This window comes from Macrobrachium nipponense, chromosome 43, assembly GCF_015104395.2.
Source record: "Macrobrachium nipponense isolate FS-2020 chromosome 43, ASM1510439v2, whole genome shotgun sequence".
Classification (NCBI taxonomy): domain Eukaryota; kingdom Metazoa; phylum Arthropoda; class Malacostraca; order Decapoda; family Palaemonidae; genus Macrobrachium; species Macrobrachium nipponense.
The window spans coordinates 6,686,252-6,713,887 of NC_061104.1; the positions used below are offsets into that span (position 1 = coordinate 6,686,252).

Below are 27,636 nucleotides of genomic sequence, written 5' to 3' on the forward strand. Positions count from 1 at the left end.
TAATTTTATTCAGTGGCAGATAAAATCTGAAGTCAATTCACTGTAGCTCTGAGCTTACGATTCGGTGCACAATCAGATTTACAATTCTTCTCCCGTTAGATCAAACATGTTCAAGTAATTCTTTCCAGACTCGACGGATATAACCTCATTCGTGTTATGCTCTTGTTTCCTTATTTTTTCAGCAGATCGGGAGTTGGGGATGAAGATCTCCAGACCCGGAGGTGTTAGGGGGATTGAATTCTTTACTGTTTGCGTGACTCACTCTCTCTCTCTCTCTCTCTCTCTGTATATTATATATATATATATATATATATATATAATATATATTATATATATTATATATATATATGTGTGTGTGTGTGTGTGTGTGTGTGTGTTTGTAAAATTTGAACGCTCTAGTTGGTGATGTCCGGGTTTTAAATATAAACATGATCAATACTCTCTCTCTCTCTCTCTCTCATCTCTCATCTTCTCCTCTCTCTCTCTCTCTCTTCTCTCTCTCTCTCTCTCTCTCTCTCTCTGTGTATATTATGTATATATTATATACATACATACATAAATCATTTGAAAGCTCTAGGTGGAAATGTCCGTTTTGTAAATATACATGATCAATGACTCAATCACTCTCTCTCTCTCTCTCTTCATCTCTCTCGGTCTCTCTCTCTCATCTCCTCTCCCACTCTCTCTCTCTCTCTCTCTCTGTGGCTTATTGATTCAATGTTTTCGTGCACGTCCAGACAAACAGGTATGGCGCCGAAGTTGAATAAAGGCTGCTTTTGTCTGGATGGCTGCTTGGACGTTGTTTTTATGAGTGTGCTTCGGAGCATCCCGGCTTGGCTCGTCTCGTCATCGATTCCTGTCAACGGAACGCCCCCCCCCCCCCCCCCCACGCCCCCCCCCCCCCCCCCCCCCCCCCTTTTTTCCCCCCCCCCCCCCCCCCCCCCCCCCCCCCCCCCCCCCCCCCCCCCCCCCCCTTTGGTCCCCCCCCCCTTGGTTGATTGATTGCTTTATCCGTTAATTCGGTCTGTCTGTGTTCTGTCTCGCGGACTTTCTGCTTGAAGTCCGATTAAATATTTATCAACTGTGGACTTGGAATTTTTTGTTTGTATTCTAACTGAAGTCCCATTAAATATTCATGGACTGTTAACTTCGAATTTTTAGGTTTGTGTTCTAACTGAAGTCCCATTAAATATTCATGGACTGTGAACTTGGTATTAAATATTCATGGACTGTGAACTTGGAATTAAATATTCATGGACTGTGAACTTGGAATTTTTAGCTGTGTATACTAACCGAAGTCCCATTCAATATTCATGGAATGTGAACTTGGAATTTTTAGGTTTGTATCCTAACTGAAGTCCCATTAACTATTCATGGAATGTGAACTTGGAATTATTAGCTTTGTATTGTAACTGAAGTCCGATTATTTATTCATGAACGGTGGCCATAATGAACTTGGAATTTTGATTGTCGTATGATGACAAATTTGTCAACATAGAGTCCACTACAGTGCAGCTGCACATTCTCGGCACAAGAATATAATCCCAAGATTTTTTGAAGGTCTGCCTTTAAAAATCCTAGTCTGTAAGAAAGACAGTAGTTTGTGTAAAAAAAAGAAAAGAAAAAAAAAAGTCCAGGAAGATGTGGCTGGTTTTGGAACTGTTCAGTCATTACCTATACAGTTAGACATAGTTGTAACGACAATTTATCACGAGCCTTTGGAAGATCTCAGTCTATATGAATGACAGTAGTTTATATATTTTTTGTTTTTTTTTTTTTCAGGTAGGCGTGGATGGGTTTAAAACTATTCACTCATTAATTTTACAGTTACGACATTCTTGAAACGATAATTTACTCTCGAGATTTGAGAAAATCTAGATTTTCAGCTCTCGATTTTACGTAGATTTGAATCTCGACCTCTTGTACCGTTTATCACAAACTTTTTGAAGATCTCTCAGTTACATGAATGGCAGTAGTTTACATTTACGTATGTGTGTGTGGTGTGTGTGCATTTCAGGTAGACGTAGATGGTTTTAAAACTATTCAGTCATCAACTTTCGTTAGACATTCTTGCGACGAGAATTTACTCTCGAGATTTGAGAAAATCCCGATTTTAAGCTCTCGATTTTACGTAGATTTTAATCTCGACCTCTTGCACCGTGTATCACAAGCTCCTTGAAGCTCTCATGTGTTTCGGTGCGAAATTGTACGTGTCTGAAAGCATTTGAACCTCTCAGAAGGGATCCGGGGACAATATGTATTACGCGGCGCAACGTAGGCAGCACGTAAAGGTTCTTTACGGCGTCTCTCCGGTCCTAGATGTATTTCTTTCTTGTCTTTTACTCCGTTTCCGTTCCAGTTGGTCTCTGCCCAACCCCACAAAGATACAGAAGTATGACTCATTACTTAAGGTTCTTTGCAGCGTCCCGTCGACCCCTACCTGCAGCTACTACTTTCATTCCTTTTACTGTACCTCCGTTCATATTCTCTTTCTTCCATCTTACTGTCCACCCTCTCCTGACAATTGTTTCACAGTGCAACTGCTTTGAGGTTTTCCTCCTGTAGCACCTTTCAAACCTTTTACTGTCAATTTCTGTCTCAGCGCTGAACGGCCTTAGTTGCCCCAGTGCTTGGCATAATGCCAAAAGTTTACATAAATCAAATCAAAGTAGTATGACTCACTGATGTCGTTAAATTTCGTCATTACTTTTGTGCTTTTTACTGTACCTCCGTTCATATTCTCTCTCTTCCATCCCCGCCGTTACACCTTTCAGTCCTTCTTACTGTCTTTATTTCTTTGTTGCTGAATGACCCCATAGGTCCCAGCGCTTGGCCTTGCGCCTAAATCCTATATTCTATGTATAATGTCATTTTAATGGGACTCGTCGAAACTCTAAAATAGGATTGTTGTTAAATATATAAGATTTTCGTGGATGACTGTCAATTGATATACATCCGTGGCTGACTTGAACACCACCGAGCTATTTATTGGTGAGGAACCCGTATAAAAATATTCCCGTGTATGCCGCATAGGACACGCGAGCCAATTCATCACTTCTGCTACAGTGTCATATTGGCCATTTCTCCTTGTTTTATATGCTCCTCCGTTCGGTCGTCATGTGGGACATATGGCTTTTTTCATCACACTTCCTTTTACGAGTCATATTCCTCACTTTGGTTTTATTGTTTTTTTTATGTTTTCTCTCTCTCCTCTCTCTCTACTCTCTCTCTCGTCATCTCTTCTCTCTCTCTCTCTCTATATATATATCTATATATTTATATATATAGAGAGAGAGAGAGAGAGAGAGAGAGAGAGAGAGAGAGAGAGAGAGAATTACCTTCGGTCAACATATATGAAAATATATCAATTCAGGGGCAGAGCGAATTGGATGCTAAAGGACATTTGTAGTTGAATGTATGTATATGAATCACGGTGATGTGATATAAAAATTCATCTATGTATCGTATATATATATATATAATATATATATATATATATATATATTGATAATATATATATCTATATATATATTATATAGAATATAGGTATGTATTAATGATTGTGACAGCAGGTAATTTCATTGCAAAATAGCTTTACTTTGTCTTTTGGCGAAGGAGAGGCCAGCGAAGAACTGGAAATTAGAGCTGAGAGATGTCAAGTGGCGACATTTATTTTCCCGTGCATTAAATGAGTCATGAGTTCGTTGTCCTGACAGACGTGATTGCTGTCGTGCATTCGTGGACGATTTTTCCGTGAGTTTAGTCTTTCTTTTTTATTGCTCTCTCTCTCTCTCTCTCTCTCTCTCTCTCTCTCTCTCTCTCTCTCGATCATATCGTTGGGAGGGTGAATTAAGATCGTCTTGTGATTTTCTTCTTAAGATTTACTCTTCTCAGTTAGAATTCAAGAGGTTGGACAATATGAGTAAGGTCACTATCCTCTTTCCCAGAGACTTTCTTCTTAACTTTTATGATTTATCAGTTAGAATTCAGATGCTGGACAATATGAGTAAGGTCACTATCTTCTTTCCCAGAGATTTTTTCTTAACTTTTATGATTTCTCAGTTAGAATTCAGATGCTGGACAATATGAGTAAGGTCACTATCTTCTTTCCCAGAGACTTTCTTCTTAACTTTTACGACTTCTCAGCTAGAATTCCAGAGGTTGGACAATATGAGTATGGTCACTATCTTCTTTCCGAGATTCTTGTAAAGAAACTTGCATAAGCTTCCTAAAATTTTTGTTAATATTAACTATATGTATTTAATTTTACAAGATTTCATACGATTGTGAATCAAACATGTGGGTCTTTCTAAACTAGTTTAGTGTGTATAAATTTGAGTATTTAAAGAGGCCGTTTTTAAAGACATGCTCGTGTAACGTCAGTAGGTTATTAAAAATGGTGGACCAGTCATTTTTTTGTTTAAATATTGAATGTTGCTATCCCAGTAGTTCCTTGGGTATGCTTACGTAATTATGAAAACCTCGGAAGTATAATATACTTCTGGTTCCATATATTATTTTGTTATTTTATTATTATTATTATTATTATTATTATTATTATTATTATTATTCCCTTATGTGAGTAACATCCTATCGCCCTTTAAATCATTTAAAAGCATGGCAAATGTATATCTCTTTTCACACCCGTCCTTGGATCAAGATATTGCTCTCTCTCTCTCTCCTCTCTCTCTCTCTCTCTCTCTCTCTCTCTCTCTCTCTCTCTCTCTCTCTCTCTCTCAGTCGTTTTATCCCTGTCATCCTGCTCAAAATCCTTCCTCTTCCTACTCCTTCTCCTCCTCCTCCTCCTCCGTCTCACGCATGTGGCATCCTGCCCTCATTCGCCTACTCTCTTCGTACTCCTTCTTCGCTCCTCCTCCTCCTCCCCTCCTAACCTCCGTCTCACGCAAGTGGATCCTGCCCCCTCATTCGCCTACTCTCTTCTACCACGAAGCTGTTATTCCCCCCGCACCCCCAAGCCCCCCCAAAGCTACCCCTCCCCAGCTGACCTAATGAAAATTTCCTCGTGACCCATTTCACGGTGCTTGCCACTCTAGAAGAGTTTTTTTTTGGTTTTTTTTTTTCGGTTTAAAAGGGAACACGAAAGATATAAGAAGAAGAAGAAACGACGGTGGGGGAAAAAAAATGGAGTGGAAGTGAATCGCAGGGAGCTGGCTGCTGCTGCTGCTGCTGCTGTATCGGTTTCCATTTGCTTGATGGGGAAAGTAAGGCATTGTTTATATCAACCCCCCCGTATGGATTGGCTTTAATAACCGTTCCATTTCATATCCGTTGCCGTAATGGAAAAGTAGGAGTTGCTGTTTCTTTTGTGTCATCGGTTTGTTCGCCGTCTGTTTTGCCTTTTTATCGTTGTTGTCTTTTGTTGTGAGCCATAGAATAGACTATTAAGCCGCTGTTGTTCCTTTGTGTCTTAGGTTCGTTGCTGCCTTTGATGCTTATTTTTTTTTTTTTTTCTTTTTTTGTGGTTGGTCGTCTTGTGAGTTTAGGTATGCAGCAGATGTAGGCCTCAGTTTCTCTGTGTCTTTGTTTCGTTGTCGCTTCTTACAATTTTTTTCCCCCTATTTTACTGATTTTTGTTATATATTTCCAGGCGACCTAAGAATCAATTTTATCCTCTCGGTAATGGTTGTTATCCCCCAGTCACTATAAAAGGGTTCGTTCGAGTGCAGGGCTTTAATGCCTCTTGCCAGATTTGTAATGAAAATGACAGTGGGTTACATTAAGTCCCGAGGGTCACTGCCTCGAGTAGTAACATAAAGGGCTGCTAAGATTTGCAAGATGCCTTTCTTAGGTTTTGTTTTGTTTACGTATTCTATGTAGTTTGTATTCTTCGGGGGATTTGTCCATTACAAGACGCTGCAACTTAAAAGATGAGAGGAGGCTATGACTAACCGGAAGTTGTTTCTTGTTCCTCATTTTTTTTTTTTTTTTTTTGTGCAAAGTTGAAAACCACAGTACTACGGGCTGATCTGTGAGCAAGAGCCCGTGCTGGCATAAGGGCAGCTTAATAAAGAACAACAACAACAGTAATAGTTTCTTGCATGAAACAGCCGTTGTCGTCGTTTGTCGTCTTGGCATAATGTCTAGTCTGGGAATGTTGATGAACCTCACAAGCGCTTCAGTGGTGTGGTCGCTATGTTTTTGGCGTGCCACCTCGTTGCCCGCGAATTTGATTCTCGGGCATGCCACTGAGGTGTGAGAGATGTTGTATTTCTGGTGATAGAAGTTCACTCTCGACGGGGTTCGGAAGTCACGTAAAGCCGTTGGTCCCGTTGCTGAATAACCACTGGTTCCATGCAACGCCAAGACACCATACAAACAAACGGACTCATCTCCCAGCAGCTTGTGTGAAATACGTATAGCCTTGACTTCTGCTCCGTAACCGTCATTAACACATCCCTTCTCCGGAAAGATATTCTCCCACGGTCGCAACTTTGTTCACACGCCCCGCCCTCTCTCTCTCTCCACAAGCCTCACAATGGGTTGGGTGTGTCAAGAGTCTCGCTCTTGAGAGGCCTCTGTGTCAAACAGCTCGAGACTCGAGGAAGCCGCACTTCGCCTTTTCCATTCATTGTTCTTGTTCATTTTGTGGCTTTTGGGGAAGAACCTCTGAGGTCGCCTTATTTTGTAAGCGAAGGCGTTCGTAAGGTCATCATCATCATCATCATCATCATCATCATCCCAACCTGTTGCTTAGTTTTTAACAATGGTTCATGCACTTCTTCGATGCGCCAATTGTTTTTGTCTGGCTCGTCTCTTCACTTTCAAAAAACATTCGGAACGGTTTTTTTTTTTTGTCTCTTGCTATATTGCCAATAACGATTTTTCACGTTACGTCATTTCTCGTGTTCTTAATTTTCCTCGAGTGTGCGTGTGTATTTTTTTTTCTTGTTTTACTGCTGCAATAGTGTTCGACTACGTCATGTCTATTTTTGAAGTTTTTTTGGGAGCCATCACTTTTCTTTTTCCTTTCAGGACGATTGCGGATTACGACATTTTGCAGATTTTTTTTCCCCCATTTTTGAAAGTGTGGGGGCGATTGCTAAATCCTTCGGTATTATGGCGACTAAACTTTGTCTCCCCATTGGTGTATTTTTGGTGTATTTTGTTATATCGCATTGGTTTATTAATATTGTTTTATTCACGTATGTGATTGTTTTCCCTCCATCATGGTTTTGGATGGTGAAAAGATCTGTACGATGTCTATATTGGAATTCTTATGATTACGCGGACATTATCACCTGAGGTACTTTATACCTCGCACAGTTAGACTGTGGAACAGTTCCCCTGAGGATGTCGTGCAATTGGAATGACAAAATTTCAAGCGAGAAGATTCAACGCATTACTATCCTAATATTAGTCCCCTTACATTCTAATATATATTTTTTACTATATATAAATTTATTAATATAGTTTTTTTTTATAATATGGTAGATCTCTCCTTTCTGTATTTATTTCTACCACCTCTTACTCCTTTCTAATGAGCACCATATTCTTTGGAAGATCTAATTTCAAGTCAGTGGCCCCTGTGGGCTTGTTCCATATGAATAGGGTTCATCATCTGAATAATAATAATAATAATAATAATAATAATAATAATAATAATAATAATAATAATAAATTAATAAATACTTTTTTGCTCTATCACAGTCCTCCAATTCGACTGGGTGGTATTTATAGTGTGGGGTTCCGGGTTGCATCCTGCCTCCTTAGGAGTCCATCACTTTTCTTACTATGTGCGCCGTTTCTAGGATCATACTCTTCTGCATGAGTCCTGGAGCTACTTCAGCCTCTAGTTTTTCTTGATTCCTTTCAGGGATCTTGGGATCGTGGCCTAGTGCTCCTATGATTATGGGTACGATTTCCACTGGCATATCCCATATTCTTCTTATTTCTATTTTCAGATCTTGATACTTATCCATTTTTTTTCCCTCTCTTTCTCTTCAACTCTGGTGTCCCATGTTATTGCGACATCAATACTTTCTTCTTGACTTTGTCAATCAACGTCACGTCTGGTCTATTTGCACGTATCACCCTATCCGTTCTGATACCATAGTCCCAGAGGATCTTTGCGTGATCGTTTTTCTATCACTCCCTCTGGTTGGTGCTCGTACCACTTATTACTGCAAGGTAGCTGATGTTTCTTGCACAGGCTCCAGTGGAGGGCTTTTGCTACTGAATCATGCCTCTTTTTGTACTGGTTCTGTGCAAGTGCCGGGCATTCGCTTGCTATGTTGGATTATTATTATTATTATTATTATTATTATTATTATTATTATTATTGTTGTTGTTGTTGTTGTTATAAACGTCGGTGACTCAAGCTGTTGTGAGGCAAACGTTTATCTACACAAGCATTCAATCGATCCTGATAATTCTAAGGTGGCCTAGATATTACAGATTTTAATCAAAGCAGTGAGCACCCGCTAGAGCATCTATATTATGCGTCCATCGGCACCAGGTTCATCACGGTGGGAGGATTAGCGACGAGCGAGGAAGTGCGTCATTTTAATTCTTACTTCCTGGGTGAGGTTCGGCGAAGGTTTCTTTGCTGGAGTTATTATAGTTATCGGTGGTGAAAGGTATTGGTTTATTGGTATATCCACTGTGGTTTTACTGTCTTATCTCCTTACACCATTTCACTGGCACGGCTATGGATCGCCTCAGTGGCGTGGTCGGCATGGTGTTGGCATGCTACCTCGGTGACTGCGAGTTTGATTCTCAGGCATTCCATTGAGGTGTGAGAGATGGATGTTTCTGGTGATAGAAGTTCACTCTCGACGTGGTTCGGAAGTCACGTAAAGCCGGTGGTCCCGTCGCTGAATAACCACTGGTTCCATGCAACGTCAAAACACCATACAAGCAAAGAAACGACTATAGTAGATCGGGAAGGAAAGCATGAGCTTATTTTTAATTCACATTCTAATAAGAAAAAATGACGCACGGGTGCTTTATGAGCAAGAGCCCGTGGTGGCATGAAGCCAGCTCAATCAAAAACATGTCTGTTTCACCATTAGTGCTACTTTTCTCACGTTGGTGGTTTTCCCTCTTCCCCAATATATTGGCACTTTTCTGTAAGTAGTATGTGGTACTCTCTCTCTCTCTCTCTCTCTCTCTCTCTCTCTCTCTCTCTCTCTCTCTCTCTGGAAACAAGAACTGAAGAGATACAACACAACCCATAGTGGAAACTTCTTCTTTACATACAAAATATGTGACACGTGGAATAAACTGCCACCAGAAGTTGTAAACAGAAACAGTGTGGAAGAGTTTAAAAGAAAGCTAGACAAAATCATTAGGACACTGTGAATGCACAGTAAAACCTGCTCCTACAGATAAGTGAGCACACGGTGTCTCCTCTGATGAACTTATAAGGCTTTGAGACATCCTAATCCTTGTAACTCTCCTTGTAACTCCTTGTAAACTCTCGTAGTAGGACCATCTTGCTTGGTGAGACGTACCCGCGTGAAGTCACAAATAATCAACAGATATCACAATTTAACATACGACTAGAATTTGAGAAATATCTAGAAGTGTTCGTGAACTATCGGTGATAAGATTAGTGTGAAAATAGTAGGATAAAGCGTCTTCTAAGTTAGTTTATCAAGTGTAATACTATAAATCAGAACAAGATGGCAGTAAGTTCCAACTGCGGGAAAAGGTGGCGTAATTTGGCGTGTTTAGCAGATTCGCAATACGATGAGATAGCAGGAAGGGAACTGGCATTTCTCATCTATGAAATCAGCAACAGTCCTAACCAACCAAAAAGATACAAAAGCATTCATAGATATATTAGAAGGATATAATCCTTCAAACTGGAACAAATCTAATGAAAACATCTTGAAAATAATTGAAGAAGTTCCAAATAAAATCCAAGTGGTCAAGAGACTCATAAAGAAAATATACATAACCAACATTATTCCGACAAAGAAAATGAATAAGGTGAATCTTGTGAATATACTAATTGATGCTTATTGGAAAAAGAATGCCAAAAGCATGCAAACTGTGTAAGGTTTGGTATAGCATAGTCAATCCACAAAACCTAATCAGAAAATGTGCTGCATGCAACATTCCGACCCATCCACAGTGTGCTGAGGTAATACAAGATTTGAGAAAAGATACAAGAATTTTTGTTCAACATGTCTATCATGGATAGACAATGTTATTAAATCAAGATTGAATGTACAAATAGTTGAGGATGAAGAAGAAGAGAAGAGGAAGAAGAAGAAGAAAAAGAAGAAGAGGAAAACGGAAGAGAAGTAAACAAAAATGAAATGACAGAAAAAAATAAGGAAAACAAGAAACAAGATAAAAGTATGATGCAGAGATACTCATTGATACTACATATGAAGGCAATAAAGCAGCATACCTACGAAGAAATAATTACGATATGACACAGAAAAGCAAATCCCGAAGAGGCTCTACCCAGATCTATACAATGACGGGAAAGAGGAAAAAATAGACAAGAAAGCAAATCGCAACCTTTTGAAAAGAGGGAATTGCAGATTTGGGAAAGAAAATGTTACTACAAACATCCTAAGATATGTCAAAACTATGAAATATATGGTAAATGTGCATACTTAGAATGGATATGGGGATGATTGCAGAGATCTGCATCCAAAAATATGTAAAAACCTAAAAGAAGGAAAAGGATGTAAGTTCGACAAAAAATGCAAATATATGCACCCTGTAGCCATGAATCATAATCAAATAAATAACCAACCAAGTAATAAAATCCAAATAAGAAAGAAACAATATAAAGAGAAGAAATCAAGAATATCAGGTAAAAGAGAAAAAGCAAACCACCAATGAGATATGCAGAGGTGTCAGCAAAAAATTTCAAAGCATCAGCTCCGAAATTCTACTCAAGAGATAATAACTGTATTTATTATGCAAGAGGATATTGCAGAAACGGAGAAAATTGCAGATTCAGACACAAAATGAATAATTATGATGAAGGAAGATCAAATATTATGGAAAAGTTGGATTTTTTAATGTCAGAATTTCTGGAAATGAAAAAAAGAACAACATACCAGAACAGGAAAGAGACATGGGAAAATCCTTATTACTATCAGTATTAAATGAAGGAGAAAACACGCAAACCATCATAGTGATGAATGCGCAGGGTTTAGTTACGAGTAACTCAAAAAGAAAAATAGAGTACTTAGAAGAACTAACCCAAAATGAAAAGAAAATAGATATAATGAATATAAGTGAAACCTGGTATTCCAAGAGACTGGGAATGATGATCAAATAAAAGGGTTCCAAACTTATAGATCAGATAGAAAAAATAGGAATCAAGGGGGAAACCGCAATATATGGGAAAGACAAAAAACAAGGAAAAATATATGAGAAATATAGTAACTCAGAATGTGAACTAATAGCGGTAGAATTTGAATCTGAAAAATTGATGAACATAGTAATATATAGACCTCCCTAATACTAAAGATTTGACTTAATAATTGAAAAATTGGATGATATATGTAGAATCACAAGGACTGGACTATTCTCCTATCTGGTGACTTCAACTTTCCTTTTCGTAGAATGGAAAGAACGAATAGGAGATTGTGGTTGTACTTATACATATAAAAAAGAGAGTAATAGTAGTGCAGAAAGATAAGAGGCAATTTGAAAAGCTATTAGATATACTACTAGAATACAACATTCAACAAATAAATCACCTGCCAACAAGAAAGGAAAATACTTTAGACCTAGTATTTGTGAACGAGATGAATTATGTTAAAGAAATAATAGTTTATAATGCGAGTATTTCAGACCATAATGTCATAGAATTAACAGTTCATTCCAAAGCAAGTGAAAATAGAGATAAGCAAGAAATGAAAAAGTGGGAAGGATATGGAAAATACAACTTCTACAGTAAAATATAAAATGGTCAGAAATTAATGAAGAATTAAACAAAGATTGGGATAACATTTTCGTAAAGTGATGACATAAGGGTAAAAATACGGAGATATTATATAAAATATTGGAGATAATAGTGGAAAAATATATACCGAAGAAGAAAAGTAAACATCATTCATGCATACCAAGAGACAGAAAGGATCTTGTTCCAGAAAATCAGAAAGTGGAAAAAAGGTCTTGCAAAAGAAAAAAAAAATGCATGGAAAGTTATTAGAACTAAAAAGTAAGATAGAAAATGCAGAAACAAAGATTATACATCAAAAAGAAATGAAAAACGGGACTTGAAGAAAAAACCCTATTAAATATCAAGCAAAACCCCAACTATTATACTCATATGCGAAGAAGATGAATAAAAGAAGAATAGAATAGGCCCTCTGAGAATTGAAGGGAGATTAACGAATGAAAAAAGGAAATTTGCAACATACTGGCAGAACGATATAAGAGAGAATTCACCCCTAGAATAGATAATGAAGATAATGATATAGAAGTAAGGGATGAAAATAGTGAATATTTAGCTGACATAGATATTAATGAAGCTGATATTGTGCAGGCTATTAATGAAATTAAAATGGAGCTGCTGCAGGGCCTGATGGAATTCCTGCTATTTTGTTAAAGAAAGTAGTTCATTCTATCGCAAAGCCACTTGCAATATTATTAAGACAAGTGTAGATACAGGCAAGATATATGATGAGCACAAATTAGCATATATTACCCCTACTTTCAAAAGTGGATCAAGACTAGAGGCAAGTAATTATAGGCCTGTGAGTCTAACATCACATATTATGAAAGTGTATGAAAGGGTAATGAAGAAAAATATTATGAAACATTTAATAAAAAATAATTTGTTTAATAAAGGACAACATGGTTTCGTACCCGGAAAAAGTACACAAACCCAACTGTTAGTCCACCGTGAAAACATATTCAAAAATATGAAAAGCGGAAATGAAACAGATGTGGTTTATTTAGACTTTGCAAAAGCTTTTGAATAAAGTAGACCATAATATATTAGCGAAGAAAATTAGAAAACACAATATCGTGGATAAAGTAGGAAGATGGTTAAAAGAATTTTTACACAACAGAAAACAGATAGTTATTGCAAACGACGAGAAATCGGATGAAGCCAAGGTAATATCCGGTGTGCCGCAAGGTACGGTGTTAGCTGCAATACTGTTTGTTATTATGATTAAAGACATAGACAATAATGTTAAGGATTCGGTAGTGAGTAGTTTCGCAGATGACACAAGAATAAGTAGAGAAATTACTTGTGATGAAGATAGGAACGCTCTACAAAGAGACCTTAACAAAGTATATGATTGGGCAGAGGTAAATAGGATGGTATTTAACTCTGATAAATTTGAATCATAAATTATGGAGACAGAGAAAGAAAGCTATATGCATATAAGGGACCTAATAATGAGACCATCACAAATAAGGAAGCAGTTAAAGACCTTGGTGTGATGATGAATAGGAACATGTTATGCAATGATCAAATAGCAACTCTGTTGGCAAAATGTAAAGCAAAAATGGGAATGTTGTTACGGCACTTCAAAACAAGAAAAGCTGAACACATGATTATGCTTTATAAAACATATGTTCGTAGTCCACTTGAATATTTGCAATATGATATGGTACCCACACTATCAAAAGGATATTGCACAAATAGAGAGTGTACAAAGGTCCTTTACAGCTAGAATAGAAGAAGTTAAGGACCTAGACTACTGGGAAATGACTAAACAAATTCTTAAAATTATAATAGTCCTAGAAAGGAGAAAAAGGAAAAGAAAACGCTACATGATAATTCAGGCATGGAAACAGATAGAAGGAATAGCAGAAAATATCATGGAACTAAAAATATCAGAAAGAGCAAGCAGAGGTAGATTAATAGTGCCCAAAACTATACCAGGAAAAATAAGGAAAGCACACAGGACATTAATCCACTACGCACCAGCATCGATAATGCAGCGTCTATTCAATGCGTTGCCAGCTCATCTGAGGAATATATCAGGAGTGAGCGTAGATGTGTTTAAGAATAAGCTCGACAAATATCTAAACTGCATCCCAGACCATCCAAGATTGGAAGATGCAAAAATATACCGGAAGATGTACTAGCAACTCTCTGGTAGACATTAGAGGTGCCTCACACTGAGGGACCTGGGGCAACCCGAACAAGATGTAAGGTCTGTAAGGTCTGTAAGGTAAGAGTTTAAAAGAAAGCTAGACAAAATCATTAGAACACTGTGAATGAACACTGGAACCTGTTCCTAGAGATAAGTGAGCACACGATGTCTCCTCGGATGGACTAACAAGTCTTTGAGACATCCTAATCCTTGTAACTCCTTGTAACTCAGCAAGAGTTTGAAAGAAAGCTAGACAAAATCATTAGAACACTGTGAATGAACAGTGGAACCTGTTCCTAGAGATAAGTGAGCACACGATGTCTCCTCGGATGGACTATATAACAAGTCTTTGAGACATCCTAATCCTTGTAACCTCTCTCTCTCTCTCTCTCTCTCTCTCTCTCTCTCTCTCTCTCTCTCTCTTATAAAGGCCCATTTCGGATGATAATTCGTAGGAATGTCAAGCAGAAAACATTCCTCGGATTCCTTCCGATCAGGGATGGTTATAAGCAACTGGCAATCCTGCCCCTGTCGAATCAAGGCGTACCCTCATTAAGAACGCGTAGGGGGGAGGGTAGGGAAGTGGGTATGTTTGGGGGGGGGGGGGTGGTTTACGTTGTGAGTGTAGGTAAAGGAGAATTGGTGGTTCTTAAAGATGTCTGGATGGGTATACGTAGGATGGGGATGGCCAGCTAGCTAGCTAGCTCATAGGATAATGAGTTGTAACGTGCGAAGTTTATTAGAGAGAGAGAGAGAGAGAGAGAGAGAGAGAGAGAGAGAGGATCAGCCCATCTTAACTGATGTAGCCTATACTGCGTTGCTCTTGTGTTAATGAGTGATGTCACGCGGGCATGTTGGTGGTACGTTAAATCTTGGGTATTAATATAACTCGAGTCATTTTATGCATTGCTCTCTCTTCTCTACCCAACCCCGCGCAGCCCTTAACAGTTGACTAACGACCGGGTGTAGATCTCACAGCCTATGTCAGTCTGTTCAATACACAACCCGTAGGTTGTTAAGGAACACATTTGAATCTAGAATATATTCTATATTCCATATTCTAGATAATATAACCGAATATAGAAACACTTTACTGCGATGAGAGAGAGAGAGAGAGAGAGAGAGAGAGAGAGAGAGAGAGAGAGAGAACACGTCGACGTACCCCATGCTGATACATCAGGTTTTGTAGGACAAGTAGTTATTATGGTGGTGTTCATGGAGAGAGAGAGAGAGAGAGAGAGAGAGAGAGAGAGAGAGAGAGAGAGAGATTATGGCTGCAGAGGCTGCAACACGTAATCCATCCATTTTGGCACTCTCTCTCTCTCTCTCTCTCTCTCTCTCTCTCTCTCTCTCTCTCTCTCTATGCCTTTTCCATTCCCTTATTACTTTATTACTTTCCATTCCCTTATTACTTTCCCCCATCCCCGCTCATCTTCGTCGTTATTCGTTCCCTACACCTGCTCCTCTTTCGGATTCCTTCATTTCCTGTTTTCCAAGCTGCCGTGTTATCGTGGCGGCGGGATCTTTTGAAGGATGCTCGAAGCAGGAGGTAATGACGACAAACTTCATGAATAGCGCTTCCTCATACCCTAAGCCCCCCCCCCCCCCCCCACTTGTCCCTTTCAACCAAGAGTATTGATGAGAGTTCAGTGACGTCTGAATAGGAGGTTTCATCTCTCTCTCTCTCTCTCTCTCTCTCTCTCTCTCTCTCTCTCTCTCTCTCTGTGATCCTCGTGGGATGAATGCACTGCTTTCGGTTCATAACGATCGTCGAGCTTGATGTGGAAAAAGAACACTCCATCGTGAATATATTTAGTGCAGAGAGAGAGAGAGAGAGAGAGAGAGAGAGAGCATTAATTCATAATGCTTAATAAAGTAATGTTGAAGGGAGGGACTCAGTGACGTCAAATCTTCATAATGAATACATGTATTCATAGACTCCTTCTTCCTCAGTTAGATCAAGACTCACTCTTTGCCTTGAGTCAGCTACATAACTTACTTTTGAATTTGAAAAAAATTATACCATTCGATTTTTGCCTTCAGTCTTGTCTCTATGATTTTTACATAAATGTAGGAAGACATGTACGAAATTATATTCTCTGGTACTTAATTTACTTATTTACTGATAAATGTTATACTTGGCTATCAGGCACAGTCCAAGTATATCTGATTATTGACTGAAAATGTTGTTGGTAGTGTATGTTTATAATATCGTAAAGATATTGTCGTCGTTTTGTGAGACAGATCATCTATTATTCATGGAGCACCACGTTTTATTCAGTAAACGTTTTAGTTGAATGCTGTTATCAAGAAAGCTAACCACCTTTTATCGTGGAAGGAGGAACTGCCTGAGTTTCATAGCAGCGAGTCTTGTCGTGATCATTAACGAGTGAAGGTTTATATTTAGCTCAGGACTGAGTAGGTTTTATTCTACAGGATTCTTGAAAGGTAGAAAAGAAAAGAAAAGAAAGAGAAACTTTTAAAGGATGCTGAGAAACGTCATTAGCGAGTAGTTTGCGTTGTGTTTCAACGTAGGAGGCGAATGACTTATCCCTGGCTTCTTCTCAGATTCCTCCTTAACGCTATTGGTGTCCTTCTTATGGTTTTATACGTTTTTTTTCTTCTTTTTTTTTGCGCGTGGGAGAAACTGCCCACACACAGCTTCCACGATGACGCCAGTCTGTCCTCCACGCTCTCTTCCTTCTTCAGTAGAAGAGGATCAGTTTTCGACTTTTTATCTCCCGTCTCGTTCGTCCATTCAACTTTTAATGCAAATTATCGGAGTTGAAGGTGGATCTTTGCCGTTTTGTTCTGGCAATTAGGGCTTGGTTTCTCTTGAGTTTAGAGGAGGGAGAGTAGTTTCCTACACTGCTAGAGTAGTCTCTCTCTCTCTCTCTCTCTCTCTCTCTCTCTCTCTCTCTCTCTCTCTCTCTCTCCTTATGTCTTGGGCTGGGTAAAGACAATAAGAAGGTCGCTTTGTCAACATTCCCAGGAGGAAGATAAGGTATTGAAACACACGAGCGTTTGTAGCCCCCTTTTTTATTTTTTATTTTTTTTTTTTATCGCCAATGTTATCCACTGCAAAAATCGCTGCTACTAGATGTTACTAGATGAGATCTTATGTCAGCCAAGCGTTATCAAGATTTTCCTGTTTTTCTCGCTGGCTTTATTAACAATAAACAGTTTCAGTATTAAAGTCTTTTTAACTTCTTTTGATTTTAATCTCTTGTTTTCAGTCTGCTTAAAATTGGTATGGAAGCATACCTTTTAATGGATGCGTAAAGGAGATATATTAGTTGCAATTATAAATTTATGACTTCAGTTTCAGAAAGCAGTCCGTTATGAAATAAGATGCTGCGTCTTTTTCAAACAAACAGTTAGTAGTTTCAGACGTTAGTCAGCGTTTAGATTTCACCACACTCCCTAAAATGCCATTTTTATTTCTTGAGATGAAAATAAACCTAAAAAGTGTCACAGTTTTCGACGGGTCTGACTTGACCACGCGTGGCTCGTAGATGCCGCGTTCATCTCCCAAGGTACAAATCCCCGGGATCTCTTTTAACAGTGGCTCGCTTTGTGCCAATGTACTATACAGTAGACAGGACCTGACACTTGCCAAGTGGCTAAATTCCCTTCGGTATCGCTTTAAATCGAGCGAAATATCCTCCAACACTTTTCAGGTTGCCCGCCTTTTTTCGCGAATTCTGAATTGTTCGTATATTTTATTTCTTTATGACAGTATGTAACGTATTTCGTTCGTTTTTTCTTGAAGCACGTTTTCTAACCATCTAGTCACATGTGATTTTAATGTATTAATTTTGATTTATCTGGGTTTATGGTGAGGTTTCTTGATTATTTACAGAGTATGAAATAGTCTTAGCCAGCGGTCGCCAACAGGTGGTCCGTGAGTAGATTTTGATGGTCCGCAGAACAGTTAGCGCATTATTTTAATTTTTATGTATTCTTAATCCTCTTCAGGCAACCCTGATACAAATTGCACAGGAGACAGAGAGCCCAGTGTTACCAGTGTAGCATTTTTAATGCTAGATTTAGCATTTTAGGGCGATTTAGCATTAAACATTTGGATCGATCCAGCATATAGCAGAGAAAAACAGCATTAGATAACGAACAGCATTATTAATTACAATGAATTAAACATTATAAATTGAATTTATCCTAATGTTATATATATATAAAATGCATATCAAATAAATGCATTAACCTTTTATTTAAAATTCATATTAGTGGTCCGGCCAATCTAAAATTATACATTTAGTAGTCCTTGAAGTTCGATAGGTTGGCGACCGCTGGTCTAAACGGACCTTTCGTGTTACTTTTGGATCGATAAACGTTACTTGTTATTGTTTGAAATTTATTACGTGGAATCATTGTTCTAGTTTCATCCTTACAGCAGAACGTTGACAGAAGACCAATCATTTTATAATGTTAATGTAAAAAAAAAAAAAAGGAAGAGCCATCTTTTTCCGATTTTCCTTGTTGTTGATTATACAGTTAATTTTCATTTACAAAGCAACACAATGATTGTTTTGAACAATGAGTGAGATCTTGTTGTTACTGGGTTTTAACGGATCTTGTAAGACCTCCGTAGAGAATGTGAGCAGCTCATGGCTTGCAACGTGCACTCTGGAGCATTCCCCCCCCCCCCCCTCCTCTCTCTCTCTCTCTCTCTCTCTCTCTCTCTCTCTCTCTCTCTCGAAGTAAGTCTTCCGATATTATGACTTTAATGTTGAACCTAACTAAAACGATTAACCTCTCTCTCTCTCTCTCTCTCTCTCTCTCTCTCTCTCTCTCTCTCTCTCTCTCCTCTCTCCACACACACACACACTGTTTCAGGCATTTACAGATATTTTTACCTAGTTCTTGTAGTGCATATATTGATATTCTGCACCTCGTTGCATATATGGATATTCTGCAACTTATTGCATTTATAGATATTCTGCACCTCATTGCATATGTGGATATTCTGCATCTCATTGCACCTCATTTTCGTTAAGTGAAATATGATGAGCTTTATTGAAATAATTGCCAATGGATTTTCTGGTGTGTTTAAGAGTCCATATTCCCACACTAAATTCAAGTTGTCAAACTGCGAGAACTGCAGTGTATAAAATAAGAGGCGATTATATTTGATTGCACGATCGGCAGAGTCATTTCAGTGTCGTGCCCCGTCATTTCGATTCCTCATTATGAACCTCCTCTGACGCAGTATTTATATAAACCTCTTCCCTCCAAGATGCCTCGTGGAACGACCATAAAAAGTTAATTCGTCCGTGGAAGTGATTCCACCCACTGAATCCGATCCGGAGTGGAGAAAGCGTTGTCCGAAGGGACCTGAAAGAGGATTGCATATCATTGATTCGTCCTTGGCTCTTGCACATGCAAGGTGAACGATGTCTCGTTGTCATTGGCACCAATTGGTTTTTTTTTTTTTTTACATGAACTCGGTGTAAGGTGAGCGCTGTCGAGGACGACTCGTGTCTACTAAATCCTTCTTCTAAGTTTTCTGTTCAAAGAAAACTATTGAGATGGCCTTGTCTGTCCGTCCGCACGTTTTCTGTTTGGCCTCGTATCTTAAAAACTATATGAGGCTAGAGGACTGCTAAGTGGTATGTTTATCATCCACCCTCAAATCATCAAACATACCAAATTGCAGCCCTCTAGCCTTGGTAGTTTATATTCTATTTAAGGTTAAATTCAGCCATAATTGTCCGGCTGGCAACGATATAGGACAGGCCACCACCTGGCCATGGTTAAAGATTCATGGACAGCGGCTTATACAGCGTTAAACCGAGACCACCGAAAGAAAGATAGATCTATTTTCGGCGGCCATGACTGTACAATGTACGAAAAACTCGATTGTAAGTTGAGCGCAGTCGAGGAGGACTCTTGCCTCCTGATTCCTTGTCACTCTTTCTCCCTTTACTGGCCTTGCTGTCGTGTCGTGGCCTGTTGCTGGGAAGAGCTCCGTTACTTTTAAGGCTTTGTCGAGGTGATTGGCCGGTCTTTTTTTTTTTTTTTTTTTTTTTTTTTTTTTTTTTCTTATTCGGTAAAGTGACTTCGGTGATTTATTGGGATTTGACACTACGTACGTGCAGACACCGCCGGCGTCTGAGAGGCAGCTATTACTCAGGTATTTCTGCGACGGGTGTTTCTGATTTAGCTTTCTGTGAAGTAGTAATGAAATTGTAGATATCATTATTATTATTATTATTATTATTATTATTATTATTATTATTCAGTAAAGTTCCGCGTATAAAGACGGTGAGCCTTCACACAGACTTGTGCTAAAGGTCGATCACTGTACCTCACGTGTTGCTTGCTCACTATATGGCCAAGTCAGGCAGGCTGTCCCGAGGTTCTGTAAGGCTTCTTCGTTTGTGGGTGGAGGCCGAGAGGTTTTGTCGAGATTTATATTTGCATTTTGTTCGCTAGTTACGATGTTCTAAGTCGGATTTGTTTGTTTGTTTGGCAACTGCATGAATGTTGTCTCCTCTTACCTTTAGAATTGCGTAGTGAGTGGTTTTTTTTTCTCCTTTGAATTTTAAAACGCACGAGTTGGTCTGGTCGTTGTTTTAAAACTGCACAAGTGTAATTTCGTTTAAAAACAGCACGAATGCTGTCGTTTCTTAGTTTTAAAACTGCATTAGTGGTGTCTCCTTTTAGTTTAGTTTTAAAACTGCATGAATGGTGTTTATGAATTTTAAAACCGTATGAATGTTGTCTATTTTGAATTTCAAAACTACAGGAATGTTGTCTACTTTGAATTTCAAAACTGCAGGAATGTTGTCTACTTTGAATTTCAAAACTACAGGAATGTTGTCTACTTTGAATTTCAAAACTGCATGAACGTTGTCTCCTTTTAGTTTTAAAACTGCATAAACGTTGTCTCCGTTTAGTATGTGTGTACTATGTTCGCTTGTGCTTATGCATAGATGGGAATATGACCGCTAAATTCGTTCTTTTTATTCGTGTAATGAGTGAATCGCGCTTATGGCTGTCATGAGTTATTTTAGAGCTTTGGAATCACGTTTGCATGAAATCCTACACCCTCGAAATGTCGCAGTCACAGTCCAGACATGCGAAAGCCGCTCGTAGAGAAACCACGAGTTATACCTGAAGTTAAACAAGAACAACGGCTGCATGTCTCGTACTCAAAGCAACCGGTTTCTGACAAGTGCTGGGCGTTGACGATGGGGCCCTTGGGCAAAGGGGAGAGGGGGGTAGGAGGAGGGCCCTACAGCCCTGCCCCTACCAACTCTCCCCCTCCCTTGCCCTTGCCCTTCCCCCTGCCGGCGCGAACACACAACCCGCCCGTCCTTGCGACGAGGGAAGCACACGACCTTGGCGGGCGGGGGCGGAATTTCAATGTTTATCGGAATCCAGTGGAAGGTTTCCGTTGCGTGTCCTCCTTCGATGACTGGTTGGTTTTTTTATAAGGAGGGGGAATTTGTGAGGGGGGAGCCTAATTCGACGTGAAAAGGGTTGTGGGAAGCCCTCGGGGGACGATGCTAGGGGTGGGGGGGGGGGGTAATGGGTTAATGGTAATGTGTGAGTTTGTCTATTTAGCCATTGAAAGTGAAGTCATTATGTCTATGACCTAGAAAGTGAAGTCTATGAATATGGAGGTACTTGCGTGTTTGGGCAGACAGATGCACCACACGCTCACATTTTGTGTTAATTATATTACCCCCCCCCTCTCTCTCTCTCTCTCTCTCTCTCTCTCGTATTTTTTCTAGAAGTTTAAGTCAGACGAATCCTCTCTCTCTTTCAGTCACTTTTTTCTCTCATTTTTTTCTAGAAGATTGAGTCAGACGAACCTCTCTCTCTCTCTCTCTCTCTCTCTCTCTCTCTCTCTCTCTCTCTCTCTCTCTCACTAGCTACTTAGTCACGCGTGAACCCGGTGGTCAGACTGAATGCCATCCACGAACACCACCTCCAAGGATATATATGTCACTGACCTTCCCCCAAAAAAACTTTTCATGAGATTAACTAGTAATTGAAATAAAATCCTCTTTATAGGCGGGTAGCCATCTTGCTTGGTGAGTCGTACCCGCGTGAAGTCAGATTAATCAACAGATATCACAAGTTTAAAAACATACGACTAGAATTTGAGGAAATATCTAGAAGTGTTCGTGAACTATCGGTGATAAGATTAGTGTGAAAATAGTAGGATAAAGCGTCTTCTAAGTTAGTTTATCAAGTGTAATACTATAAATCAGAACAAGATGGCAGTAAGTTCCAACTGCGGGAAGAGGTGGCGTAATTTGGCGTGTCTAGCAGATTCGCAATACGATGAGGTAGCAGGAAGGGAACTGGCATTTCTCATCTATGAAATCAGCAACAGTCCTAACCAAAAAGATACAAAAGCATTCATAGATATATTAGAAGGATATAATCCTTCAAACTGGAACAAATCTAATGAAAACATCTTGAAAATAATTGAAGAAGTTCCAAATAAAATCCAAGTGGTCAAGAGACTCATAAAGAAAATATACATAAAACCAACATATTCCGACAAAGAAAATGAATAAGGTGAATCTTGTGAATATCCTAATTGATGCATTAGGAAAAAGAATGCCAAAAGCATGCAAACTGTGTAAGGTTTGGTATAGCATAGTCAATCCACAAAACCTAATCAGAAAATGTGCTGCATGCAACATTCCGACCCATCCACAGTGTGCTGGGAGGTAATACAAGATTTTGAGAAAAGATACAAGAATTTTTTTGTTTCAACATGTCTATCATGGATAGGACAATGTTATTAAATCAAGATTGAATGTACAAATAGTTGAGGATGAAGAAGAAGAGAAGAAGGAAGAAGAAGAAGAAAAAGAAGAAGAGGAAAACCGGAAGAGAAGTAAACAAAAATGAAATGACAGAAAAAAAATAAGGAAAACAAAGAACAAGATAAAAGTATGGATGCAGAGATACTCATTGATACTACATATGAGGCAATAAAGCAGCATACTACGAAGAAATAAATTACGATATGACAACAGAAAAGCAAATCCCGAAGAGGCTCTACCCAGATCTATACAATGACGGGAAAGAGGAAAAAATAGACAAGAAAGACAAAATCTGCAACCTTTGAAAAGAGGGAATTGCAGATTTGGAGAAAGATGTTACTACAAAACATCCTAAGATATGTCAAAACTATGAAATATATGGTAAAATGTGCATACTTAGATGGATATGGGGATGATTGCAGAGATCTGCATCCAAAAATATGTAAAAACCTGAAAGAAGGAAAAGGATGTAAGTTCGACAAAAAATGCAAATATATGCACCCTGTAGCCATGAATCATAATCAAATAAATAACCAACCAAGTAATAAAATCCAAAATAAGAAAGAAACAAATAAAGAGAGAAATCAAGAATACAGGTAAGAGAGAAAAGCAAACCAACCAATGAGATATGCAGAGGTGTCAGCAAAAAAATTTCAAAGCATCAGCTCCGAAATTCTACTCAAGAGATAATAAATGTATTTATTATGCAAGAGGATATTGCAGAAACGGAGAAAATGCAGATTCAGACACAAAATGAATAATTATGATGAGGAAGATCAAATATTATGGAAAAGTTGGATTTTTTTAATGTCAGAATTTCTGGAATGAAAAAAAGAACAACATACCAGAACAGGAAAGAGACATGGGAAAATCCTTATTACTACCAGTATTAAATAAAGGAGAAAACATGCAAAACCATCATAGTGATGAATGCGCAGGGTTTAGTTACGAGTAACTCAAAAAGAAAAATAGAGTACTTAGAAGAACTAACAAAATGAAAAGAAAATAGATATAATGAATATAAGTGAAACCTGGTAACATTTCCCAGGAGACTGGGAAAAATGATGATCAAATAAAAGGGTCCAAACTTATAGATCAGATAGAAAAAATAGGAATCAAGGGGGAACCGCAATATATGGGAAAGACAAAAAACAAGGAAAAATATATGAGAAATATAGTAACTCAGAATGTGAACTAATAGCGTAGAATTTGAATCTGAAAAATTGATGAACATAGTAATATATAGACCTCCTAATACTAAAGAGTTTGACTTAATAATTGAAAAATTGGATGATATATGTAGAAATCACAAGGACTGGACTATTCTCCTATCTGGTGACTTCAACTTTCCTTTCGTAGAATGGAAAGAACGAATAGGAGATTGTGGTTGTACTTATACATATAAAAAAAGAGAGTAATAGTAGTGCAGAAGAAAGGAGGCAACTTTGAAAAGCTATTAGATATGCTACTAGATACAACATTCAACAAATAAATCACCTGCCAACAAGAAAGGAAAATACTTTAGACCTAGTATTTGTGAACGAGATGAATTATGTTAAAGAAATAATAGTTTATAATGCGAATATATTTCAGACCATAATGTCATAGAATTAACAGTTCATTCCAAACCAAAGCAAGTGAAAATAGAGATAAGCAAGAAATGAAAAAGTGGGAAGGATATGGAAAAATACAACTTCTACAGTTAAAAATATAAAATGGTCAGAAATTAATGAAGAATTAAACAAAGATTGGGATAACATTTTCGTAAGTGATGACATAAGGGTAAATACGGAGATATTATATAAAATATTGGAGAAAATAGTGGAAAAAATATATACCGAAGAAGAAAAGTAAACATCATTCATGCATACCAAGAGACAGAAGGATCTTGTTCCAGAAAATCAGAAAGTGGAAAAAAGGCAAAAGGTATTGCAAAAGAAAAAAATGCATGGAAAGTTATAGAACTAAAAAGTAAGATAGAAAATGCAGAACAAAAGATTATACAATCAAAAGAAAATGAAAAACGGAAAAAAAACGGGACTTGGAAGAAAAAAACCCTATTAAATATCAAGCAAAAACCCCAAGCTATTATACTCATATGCGAAGAAGATGAATAAAAGAAGAATAGAAATAAGGCCTCTGAGAATTGAAGGGAGATTAACGAATGAAAAAAAAGGAAATTTGCAACATACTGGCAGAACGATATAAGAGAGAATTCACCCCTAGAATAGATAATGAAGATAATGATATAGAAGTAAGGGATAAAAATAGTGAATATTTAGCTGACATAGATATTAATGAAGCTGATATTGTGCAGGCTATTAATGAAATTAAAAATGGAGCTGCTGCAGGGCCGGATGGAATTCCTGCTATTTTGTTAAAGAAAGTAGTTCATTCTATCGCAAAGCCACTTGCAATATTATTAAGACAAAGTGTAGATACAGGCAAGATTTATGATGAGCACAAATTAGCATATATTACCCCTACTTTCAAAAGTGGATCAAGACTAGATGCAAGTAATTATAGGACCTGTGAGTCTAACATCACATATTATGAAAGTGTATGAAAGGGTAATGAAGAAAAATATTATGAAACATTTAAATAAAAAATAATTTGTTTAATAAAGGACAACATGGTTTCGTACCCGGAAAAAAGTACACAAACCCAACTGTTAGTCCACCGTGAGAACATATTCAAAAATATGAAAAGCGGAAATGAAACAGATGTGGTTTATTTAGACTTTGCAAAAGCTTTTGATAAAGTAGACCATAATATATTAGCGAAGAAAATTAGAAAACACAATATCGTGGATAAAGTAGGAAGATGGTTAAAAGAATTTTTACACAACAGAAAACAGATAGTTATTGCAAACGACGAGAAATCGGATGAAGTCAAGGTAATATCCGTGTGCCGCAAGGTACGGTGTTAGCTGCAATACTGTTTGTTATTATGATTGAAGACATAGCAATAATGTGAAGGATTCGGTAGTGAGTAGTTTCGCAGATGACACAAGAATAAGTAGAGAAATTACTTGTGATGAAGATAGGAACGCTCTACAAAGAGACCTTAACAAAGTATATGATTGGGCAGAGGTAAATAGGATGGTATTTAACTCTGATAAATTTGAATCAATAAATTATGGAGACAGAGAAAGAAAGCTATATGCATATAAGGGACCTAATAATGAGGACCATCACAAATAAGGAAGCAGTTAAAGACCTGGTGTGATGATGAATAGGAACATGTTATGCAATGATCAAATAGCAACTCTGTTGGCAAAATGTAAAGCAAAAATGGGAATGTTGTTACGGCACTTCAAAACAAGAAAAGCTGAACATATGTTTCGTAGTCCACTTGAATATTGCAATATGATATGGTACCCACACTATCAAAAGGATATTGCACAAATAGAGAGTGTACAAAGGTCCTTTACAGCTAGAATAGAAGAAGTTAAGGACCTAGACTACTGGGAAAGACTACAATTCTTAAATTATATAGTCTAGAAAGGAGAAGAGAACGCTACATGATAATTCAGGCATGGAAACAGATAGAAGGAATAGCAGAAAATATCATGGAACTAAAAATATCAGAAAGAGCAAGCAGAGGTAGATTAATAGTGCCCAAAACTATACCAGGAAATATAAGGAAAGCACACAGGACATTAATCCACTACGCACCAGCATCGATAATGCAGCGTCTATTCAATGCGTTGCCAGCTCATCTGAGGAATATATCAGGAGTGAGCGTAGATGTAAGTTTTAAGCTAAGATCGACAAATATCTAAACTGCATCCCAGACCATCCAAGATTGGAAGATGCAAAATATACCGGAAGATGTACTAGCAACTCTCTGGTAGACATTAGAGGTGCCTCACACTGAGGGACCTGGGGCAACCCGAACAAGATGTAAGGTCTGTAAGGTAAGCGGTAGAGGAACTAGTTATGTGAAAGAATGAAGACGCTGCTCACGAAGGGGGTTGAAGCAGCTTCTCGAGTCGTTCCAGATCGTGTCGCAAGGGATTTCCGTCAGACTAGTAAGGATCGAACTTAAAACGCCGAAGCGCCTCTGGCATGATCGGTATGGTCATGGCCTGCCACCTTGGTGGCCGCGAGTTCGATTCTCGGGCATTCAATTAAGGAGTTAGAGAAGTGTATTTCTGGTGATGGAAGTTCACTTTCGACTTGGTTCGGAAGTCACGTTAAGCCGTTGGTCCCATTGCTGAATAACCCACTGGTTCCATACATCGTTAAAACACCATACAAACTAACAAACAAGAACTAAAACACCAGTGTTTTATAGAAGACGAAAACTGTCATGAATCAGTATCATCTACGTACTCTGGGATGATATTTGTCACTACTCCTAAAATTATTTGATGCCCCCCCCCCCCCCCTCCCCGCCCACCATAATAGGCGCTTCGTACGGCAAGAGGTTTTTGAATATCTAGGTCTTTTGTCATTATTAGAGTAGACAAATCTCATTTCTTCGGTGTCGGTATATATTTCTGCTTTTGGGGAAGATGATGCGGTTGTAGAGGATGGAAAATCAGACTTTGAATTGCACTTTTTAAACGTCAGTGAATATAACTGGAAAGTTGTATTGATTCCTGGAGTGTTAATAGAAAGGATGACTTACGATTTTAATGAAAAAAAAAAGCAATCAATTTGTTATTTTTAAAATTGAGTGATTATGAAGTGATTGCCTTTGATACAAATATACGATTTAACATGACAGTTTCGTAGACCGCAGTCTTTCGTCACAGCTGAGAAAATCTAAAC

General features: G+C 38.3%; 1 protein-coding gene across 4 annotated transcripts in view; it reads left to right on the top strand.

The window, feature by feature from the left end:
- LOC135214023 (ras-specific guanine nucleotide-releasing factor RalGPS1-like) overlaps positions 1-27,636 on the top strand; it is a 210,372-nt gene that overhangs the window by 107,267 nt on the left and 75,469 nt on the right. The window lies entirely within an intron of this gene.